Here is a 9,384-nt window from a genome sequence, read left to right as displayed (position 1 = left end):
CTGCCAAATACTGCTGACCTGTAGAGAGCTGTGGTCTGCCTCCATGCAAGGCAGCTTAAGGTCAATGGGTCTCCTCTGAACAGCTGCAAACAGATTCGATTTTGGAGATTGGGAAATGTGGGCTATAAATATTATTATTTATTAAATTTGCATACCGCCCTCTACCCACAGATCTCAGGGCAGTTAAAACCCCAAATCCCAATATAAAAACATTCAATGCATAATACAAAATTAAAAACAACCCAATAACACCCCCAGTTAATAATAATAATTCTTTATTTATACCCCGCCCTTCCCGGTTCAGAAAACAGGGCTCAGGGCGGCTAACCACACTTAACTGATGCAGCAAAAAACAGCGTAAAGTGCAGTATAAAACGTGAATAACAATAAATTCAGAATTCATACTAATACATAATGCTATTTAAAAATAATAAATTGTATAAAACCAATTGCAAGCCACTTAATACTGTTTTTAAAGGAAAGAAGTGGAAGGGCAGCTTTGCTCGGGAATGGCCCGCAATGACGATCGGGCTTGCAAGGGCGGCCCCGATCCCTGACACCTCCACGCAGCCACTGACTGCACCGCACGCGACTCACAGCGGGGAAACCCGCTGCGCATGCGTGCGTCCCCGGAGCGCCGGCCCCGCCTTCTTTTCCCTCCTCCTCCTCCTTCCCAATCAGGCGCTGGCATAGCCACCTACGGCCCTTCTCTCCATTGCCGCCAACGGGCCCTGACTTGGGGTCCTTCGCCTTCTCCGGGGAGAGAGGGGGGGGGTCGGTTAAATGAATAAAAAATAAAACGAACCCCTCCCCATTCGCGTGTGAGGGAGAAAGTTAATCTGAGGTGGGGGCGGGAGTTTTAAAAAAAAATGTATTTATTTACCTCACGGCGGGGCGGGTAGGGAGAAGAAAGAGGCCCCCTCAGGCGGCGGCGGGGGCAGCCCCGGAGCTGGGCCCGGCGACGGCGGCGGCTGGAAGAGGCTGAGGCGGCCGCAGGGAGAGAGACTGAAAGACTGAGAGAGAGAGAGGCCGCGGCGGGGCGCCGGCTCCTGCCTCCCTCCCTCTCTCCCGCCGCCGCCTCTCTCCCATGGACACGGCGTGAGGTGAGTGCGGGGAAGGCAGGCAGGCACCTCCGAGGGCACCCCTGGGGGGTCCTCCGTCCCCTCCCCCCTCAACGCCCCCTCCCTCCAGGGCCCCTGCCCCCCCTCCTGCCCCGGGGGCCCATGGGAGATTTCGCGCCCCCTCCCCTTCACGCCCCCCCGGACACATCCAGGAACTGCCCCCCCGTCTTTTGCCCCAGGGGGGCTCAAGGGCCCTTCTCCTCCCCTTCCAACCCCTGCCCCACTGACTCCTTGGGTCTCCCCTCTCCTGCCCCAGGGGCCCATGGGAAATTTCGCGCCCCCTCCCCTTCACGCCCCCCCCCGCACAAGGCCAGGAATTGCCCCCCTGTCATTTGCCCCAGGGGGGCTCAAGGGCCCTTCTCCTCCCCTTCCAACCCCTGCCCCACTGACTCCTTGGGTCTCCCCTCTCCTGCCCCAGGGGCCCATGGGAGATTTCGCGCCCCCTCCCCTTCACGCCCCCCCCCGCACAAGGCCAGGAATTGCCCCCCTGTCATTTGCCCCAGGGGGGCTCAAGGGCCCTTCTCCTCCCCTTCCAACCCCTGCCCCACTGACTCCTTGGGTCTCCCCTCTCCTGCCCCAGGGGCCCATGGGAGATTTCGCGCCCCCTCCCCTTCACGCCCCCCCCCGCACAAGGCCAGGAATTGCCCCCCTGTCATTTGCCCCAGGGGGGCTCAAGGGCCCTTCTCCCCCCCCTTCCAACCCCTGCCCCACTGACTCCTTGGGTCTGCCCGCCCCCTCCCCTCTCCTGCCCCAGGGGCCCATGGGAGATTTCGCACCCCCTCCCCTTCACGCCCCCCCCCCCGCACAAGGCCAGGAACTGCCCCCCTGTCATTTGCCCCAGGGGGGCTCAAGGGCCCTGTCTCCCCCCCCCTTCCAACCCCTGCCCCACTGACTCCTTGGGTCTGCCCACCCCACTGCCAGGCCGCCTCTGGATCCGGCCCTCCTTGCCCCCGCCCCAGTTCCTCCTCCTCTGCCCCCGTTTCTTCTGACACGTAAGAGCTCCCATCGTTCAGGTCTCCCTGTTCTCCCCCAAAACTGCCCCACTGGCTCCTGGGGTTTCTTTCCTCGGCCCCCTTTCGCCCCCTTCTCAGTGTCCTCAAGTGGATCCCACCAGCCTTAATTTCCTCCCCCCCCCCGCCCCACTTCTACCTACCCTCTCGCCCCATTGGTTTCTGGGAGCCTTTGGCTTCCCAACACCTCCCTCCAAAATATTATTTCCCTTATACCCCCTTGTTTTGCATCTCTCCCCACACCCCAGCCTCCACTTTCTTGTCCCCCGCTCTTTGCCCCACTGATTCCTGGGATTTAGTGGCCTCTGGCCATCCCACCCCCCTTTCTGCAAATTAATACTGGCCCCTTTTCTGCTACCCCCTCACTTCGACTCTTTCCACTCCATTCCCTGACCCCCGTTTTCCTTTCTCCCGTCCTTGGATATGAGACACCTTCCTCACCATTGCTCCTCTATTACCTCTGACCCATTTATCTGTAACGTTAATGTCATGCAGCGGCTTCTAGGGTTTAAACCAGACGACTTCTTCTAAAACAAAACATATTTGGGAGGCTAGTAACTTTTTGCAGGCCTATTTCCACACCGGTTGTATCCCACAACTCCTCAAGACTGCCATTTTTTTGTTCTTAATGTTAAGGAATGCTGGGGTTTTAATACCTCACCTTTTCCCTCTTCCCCACCCCACTTCCTCCGGGATTTTTCAGAATCCTTTTCACCCTCCTCTTCGCTGAGTTGCCAAGGAGCAAGTTTCTCTTTTAAAAGCTCTTTTAATTATACACTTGCTTCTTTGTAGGGATGGGAAGATGCAGCTTTGCCTGTGGTGTGGGGAAAGGAGAGTCAGAGCAAGTTTGCCAGCGGTCCTCAGAGCATTTCTGAGTCCTTGCTGGTTTTGCAGCTCTCCGTGCTGAGTGGGCTTTTCTAAGATTCAGAGACATCCGATTCCATTACATTCTTACTTTGCAGTTTCTCTGCCTCTTCCACCTCTCCTCTTCCGAGCATTTCCACTTCAGATTGTATTATAAACCTACCCACCAACTTTATGATGGTTTTGACATCCCTATATCCCTGCCCACCTTTCCCCCTTTCTGAAAACAAATTACAGGGTTTGAGCCAGGCTTTGCACTTGAACCATAGTGTCCCGAATGTGTATACCAGCTTCCGTTCTGACATTTCAGTCTTCGAGGATGAACGCTACACTTCACCCCTTCAAAAATGGAATATGCTTTTGAACATGAAGTGATGCGTGGCATCCCTCCAGATTTCTGCAAACACCTTCCTGGTATTTCAGTGTTTGAGAGAGAGGCTGTGTTTAAAAAGCAGACCAAAAACCCCTGCAACTGAAAGGTTGAGCGAGACGCTTCCTCCATTTCCCCTCGCAACACACCTCGCTTTTCTTCCTACAGCTGTGAAGGATCATCGCAGAGAATCCCTTTGAGTCCCCATCTCCAAAGATGGCTGACTCGGCTGGCATTGTGGGCGAGCGTCTCAGCAGGGGCAAGCTGCCTGGTTGGATGGGCACGAGAGAGGTGAGTGATGGATGGGGCTCCTTCTCTGGGCATGCGTGATGGGCCTCCTTTGTGGTGTATTGGGCTGTTGTTGTTGTTTAGTCGTTTAGTCGCGTCCAACTCTTCGTGACCCCCTGGACCAGGGCACGCCAGGCACTCCTGTCTTCCACTGCCTCCCGCAGTTTAGTCAAACTCATGCTGGTAGCTTCGAGAACACTGTCCAACCATCTCGTCCTCTGTCGTCCCCTTCTCCTTGTGCCCGCCATCTTTCCCAACATCAGGGTCTTTTCCAGGGAGTCTTCTCTTCTCATGAGGTGGCCAGAGTCTTGGAGTCTCAGCTTCAGGATCTGTCCTTCCAGTGAGCACTCAGGGCTGATTTCCTTCAGCATGGAGAGGTTTGATCTTCTTGCAGTCCATGGGACTCTCCAGAGTCTCCTCCAGCACCAGAATTCAATATTGGGCTAGTACTTCCCAATTCTTGGATTTTCAAGAAGAGGAGGAGGGAATCATGATTAACTGCAAGTGTGGGGAACCTCTGGCCCTCCAGTTGTTGCTGCACTACCGCTACCCTCATTGCTCAGTTGGTTAGAGCATGGTGCTGATAATGCCACAGTTGCAAGTTCAATCCCTGTATGGGATAACTTCGTATTCCTGCATTGCTGGGAGTTGGACTAGATGATGCTCAGGATCTCTTCCAACTCTACAATCCTATGATCCCTGACCATTGCCCATTCTTGCTGGGGCTAATGGGGGTTGTAATGCAGCAACATCTGGAAGGCCAGAGATTGCCCCGCATCCAATTTCCTTCTTTCTTACCTCTCAAGTCTGGGCTGTTTCCTTCCCTTTTTATCCGGTGCTCCAATCCGAAGCAGACACACACTCCTACCTCTTTCAGCCAATGATTCAATGAGGCTGTTTTGCCAGTAAGAAACGGGGGCCCCTCAGCAGCCTGTTTATTTACAGCACCGGTAACACACGAAAAGGCTTCCAGAATGGCTGGTTAAAACAAGGCAGTCTCTGCTCACAGGCTTGCAATCTAAATGGCCTGGCACAAAAGGAAAGAGGGGCAGGGAGGGAAACTCAGACACAGATTCTTAAAATGTTTAAATAGCAGTTCTATTGAATGGGAATAGTTCAGGGCTAGGAGGCTCCTGATGGAGCTGGTCTTTCTGCGGAGGCGACAGAACGAGCGCTGCTTTCTAACCTGGCTGGCTGAGGCTCCTTTCAGGTGGGTGTTGAGGGGGAGAGGAGGCACGATGGAGCTGGTCTTCCAGCAGAGCTGAAGGGCTCCCCTGAGGTTCCCATGAAACACCCTGCCTGGGTGCCTGTTGTGTCCTGTGCTGGTACTGCTGTTCCCTTCTCACTGTTTAGTTACTTTCGTCATCCTTTCCAGAGGGTGCAGCTATCTCTTGCGTTAAGAAGGACAGAGCCTTGCGGCACCTTAAAGGGCTAACAAACTTCTTGTGGCAGGAGCAGAGAGGGCTCTCGTGCTTGGATCCTGCTTATGGGTTTCCCACAGGCATATGGCTGGCTGCTGTGAGAAAAGGATACAGGATGAGATGGGCTCCTGCAGCGCCCATCTTCCGTTCTTAGGTCCATGTTACCACCATCGGTCCTCTGCATTTCATTTGCCTCTGACCTTGCCGCTTACAATTCTCCCCCACTCCTGAAACTGCATACAGTCATACCTCGGGTTACAGACGCTTCAGGTTGTGCATTTTCGGGTTGCGCACTGCACCGAACCCGAAAGTACCGGAATGGGTTACTTCCAGGTTTCGGCACATGCGCAGAAGCACCAAATTGCGCGTCTGCAGACGCAGCGCTGCGGGTTGCGAACATGCCTCCCGCATGGATCACGTTCGCAGCCTGAGTGTCTGCTGTATAGCTCAATATAACACTTTGTATTGCCTGCCGTACTTTGCAAGAGTTTATGTCACACACAAAAACCATTCATCTTTTAAAGTTGCCAAAATACTTTGCTCTTGTTTTTAAATTGGAGCAGCAGTGGTTTGTGTTAGGCATTCAGTTTTAAACACCCAGAGGACTCTGTGCATGTGAGCCTTCCCCACCCTGATTCCCTCCAGATATTGTTGGATTACTATACTATATTCCCCAAAAGGAGGAACACAGGAAGCTATCAAGTTAGGGGTGGGTTGCACTGCTTTGCAGTGGTTACGTTCCTACTTGGGTGGTTGTTTCCAGAGGGTGATGCTTGGGGAGGGCTCTTTGGCGCCACGGAGCCTTCAGTGTGGAGTTCCTCCGGGTTCAGTTTTATCCCCCATGGTGTTTTAACATCTACATGAAACCGCTGAGTAGGGTCATCCCAAATTTTGGAGTACGTTGTCAGCAATATGCTGATGCCACATAGCTCTTCTTCTCCTTTACATCTTTTTTTCTAAAAAAAATATTTATTGGAGTTTCACAAATTATAAAAACACACAATACACAATACAAACATACACACACAAAAACAAATAAACACGTATAATTTCAAAACCTTTTTTCTTAAAACTTACTTCACCGACTTCCCCATACCTCCCCTTTCTGCATTCCAATTCCCAAATTTATTTCAGCAAATCCTCCCCCTTAATTTTATCTAATTTTTCCCTTTTCTTTTCTTTTACTTAATCTTTTACAGCTGTAATCCCTTGCCTTCTTTAACCACAACATTTTAGCACTCATTAATTTTACAATATTTCTTAAGATAGATTTTAAATTTCTTCCAATCTTCTTCTGCCGTCTCTTTTCCCTGGTCTCGGATTCTGCCCGTCATTTCAGCCAGTCCCATATAGTCTATCACCTTCATGTGCCATTCTTCCAGCGTTGGTAGATCTTGATTCTTCCAATACTTTGCGATGAGTATTCTTGCTGCTGTTGTAGCATACAGAAAGAATGTTCTATCTTTCTTTGACACCAATTGGCCGACTATGCCCAAGAGAAAAGCCTCTGGTTTCTTAGGATTCTTCTCCTTTACATCTGCAGGTGTGGCAGTGGATGAGCTGAGCTGTTGTCTTGCCTCAGTAGTAGTAGTAGTAGTAGTAGTAATAATAATAATAATTTATTATTTGTACCCCGCCCATCTGGCTGGGCTTCCCCAGCCACTCTGGGCGGATTCCAACAAAGATTAAAAATACATTATGCACTGGATGAGAGCCAACAAATTGAAACTCAGTCCAGATAAGACTGAGGCTCTGTTAGGGGGTTACACTCCCCCTGAAGGAGCAGGTACGCAGCCTGGGGGTGCTCAGGTGGCCTCAGTGGCATGGAATGCCTTCCATCAGCTTTGGCTGGTTGCCCAGCTGCGCCCCTATCTGGACAGGGCTAGCCTAATTTCTGTCATCTGTACTCTGGTAACCTCTAGCTTAGATTACTGCAACGCATTCTACATGGGGCTGCCTCTGAAGGCGGTTCGGAAACCTCAGCTGGTGCAGATTTCAGTGGCCAGGTTGCTCGGTGAGGCAAGACGGTTTGAGCATATTACACTGATCCTGGTCCAACTGCACTGACTGCCAGTTAGCTTTGGGGCCCAATTCAAAGTGCTGGGTTTGACTTAAGAAGTCTTGAACAGCCCAGGACCATAAGAGCCCAAGGACTGCCTATCCCTATATGAACCAACATTTAGATCATGCGGCTGTCATTTGAGGGCCTTCTTTGTGTGCCATCTGCGCATGGAAACGAGCCTTTTCTGCGATGGCTCCCTGTTTATGGAATGCTCTCCCCAGAAAGGTTTGACTGCCAGCTTCGTTACATATCTTCATCCGCTAGTTAAAAACATCCCTCTTAAGTCTTTGGCCTATATGTTGCTTAATTGGCTAAAGAGTTATGAGGAATGTTTTTGCCTGGCGGCTAAAGATATGTAATGGGAGGAGAGGTATTATTATTATTAATAATAACATATATTACCAAGTCAGACCCTTGGTCTGTTTAGCTCCATATTGTCTACACTGACTGGCAGCAGCTCTCCTCTCTCAGCCCTACCTCCAAATGCCTGGGACCTTCTGCGCGTAAAGCGGGTGCCCTATGTCACTAGCTTTAAAATTAATACTAAGATTCTAGTCCTCATGGTCATGATCCAAGATTTGACTTTATACTCAGACCCTTAGTTTAGGTAGCTCTGTATTGTCTATGCTGCCAGACAGCATCTCTCTGGGTTTCAGATAGAGTCCCTCCCAGTCCTGCCTGAAGATGGCAGGGATTGAACCCAGGACCTTCTGCATGCAAAGCAGGTGCTCTACCGCTGAGCTACCACCTTTCCCCAGGTTAGATCAGTTAGGCAAGTCATAGACACATAGAACTGTAGAGTTGGAAGGGACCCCAGGGGTCATCTAGTCCAACCCCCTTTCATTGCTCACAGTGATTCTGTCAGGCACGGGTGAGGAGACTGTCGCCCTCCAGCTCTTGCTGGACTACATCTCCCGCCATCCTCCCTGACCTTTGGGCATGCTGGCTGCTGGGAATTGGAGTCTAGCGAAAGACTTCCGATATGCCCCGCCCTTCCTGTAAGGTAGACCAGCCTCATTCATCGCCCAGCGCAGGCAGATGGTTGTGAAGCGGGTGAGTCAACTGCGACAGAATGGTGTGGGATGGCGAAGTGGTTTTCCAGCGCTCGTGGCCCTCTGTGTGTATGTGAGCACATGGCTGTGATAGTCCAGCCTGCAAGAACTCTGGGAGCAATGACTCTTCAGAAGCAAACCCCCGGCAGTTGCCGCCATCTCCGTGTGACTCAGTGGCTTGGTTCAGACTTGCCTCTTTGTGTGTGTACATTTAAAAAAAAAAGGATACTCATCCTGCTAAATTGCCCTTGCACAAGTTCAGCTGTCTGCTCCTCCCCGCCCCCTGTTGATGCTGCAAAATTCCCTGGGATCACTGCCTTCTTGGGTAGAAATCTAGGGCCTCCTTTTCAGCCGTATTCATTTCAATCACTATCATACCACTTTGTTCTGTCCAAAGAATCATGGGAGCTGTAGTATGTTCAGGGTGCTTAAAGCTGTTAGGAGCAGGCCTCAGTTCCCCTTACAGCTGACAGAGTAGTTTAACCACTCCTCATTAGCAAGACATGGAAGGGTCCCCCCACCCCTTCTGTCTTATCGTTTGCATCATTTTTTCAGTTTGCAAAACCTGGTTTAAAACTTGTTTGCGCAAACCCGTTTGGAGGTGGTTTGCAAAAGCCCATTTCCCTGCTGCTGCGGCCCCCAAGGCATCCTGGGAATGTTAGTTCTTTGGAGGAGCTAGGAGTGACTGACAGCAAGAGCCCTGGTTCCCTCAGGAAACTACAGGTTCCAGGATTCCTTGCTGCAGCTATATTTTCCAATACCCAGAGAGAGAGATGGATTGTTAAACCGCTCTATTAATTGCCGCTCTGTAAGAGGGAACAAGGGTCTCCTGCTAATAATTTTCAGCACCCTGAACAAACTGCAGTTCGCAGTGTGTTTTGGGGAAAGCCACGGCTGTTTAATGTGGAATTATAGTGCATATGGGGCCCTACCTATTTCAAAAGCCCTCTCCCGGTATGTGCCTCCAGCCTCTGGCATTTCAAAGGTAGACTGCCTCTGCAAGTGGAGGTTGCATGTAGCATCGTGACTATTAGCCTCTCCAGGATTACAGGCTTCCAAATTATTTTCCCAGCCTAGTTCAAGGTCTGGGCTTTGAGCTTTTTAAAGCAGGACCTGTGGCTCTCCACATCCTGTGGTTGGGCTCTCAGCTCCCATCAGCCCTAAGAGCCAGTGTGGTCAGGGGGGATGATGATGAT

At 51.4% G+C, this 9,384-nt stretch overlaps 1 protein-coding gene across 3 annotated transcripts in view; it reads left to right on the top strand.

Annotated features, from left to right (window-relative positions):
- The first annotated feature begins 869 nt into the window (after nt 1-869).
- Nucleotides 870-9,384, top strand: part of PI4KB (phosphatidylinositol 4-kinase beta) — a 51,612-nt gene continuing 43,097 nt past the window's right edge. The window contains exons 1-2 of one of the 3 annotated variants that reach the window (XM_082202132.1): nt 870-1,103; nt 3,534-3,656. The gene's annotated coding sequence lies outside the window, so the exon portion shown is untranslated. The remainder of the gene's footprint in view (nt 1,104-3,533; nt 3,657-9,384) is intronic. The other 2 variants (XM_082202130.1, XM_082202131.1) reach the window with 2 other exon arrangements.

The sequence above is a fragment of the Podarcis vaucheri genome (genome assembly GCF_965113315.1).
Source record: "Podarcis vaucheri genome assembly, chromosome: 16".
Taxonomy (NCBI): Eukaryota; Metazoa; Chordata; class Lepidosauria; order Squamata; family Lacertidae; genus Podarcis; species Podarcis vaucheri.
The sequence above is the reverse complement of the archived record's forward strand: the minus strand, read 5'-3'. Positions and strand labels throughout refer to the sequence as shown.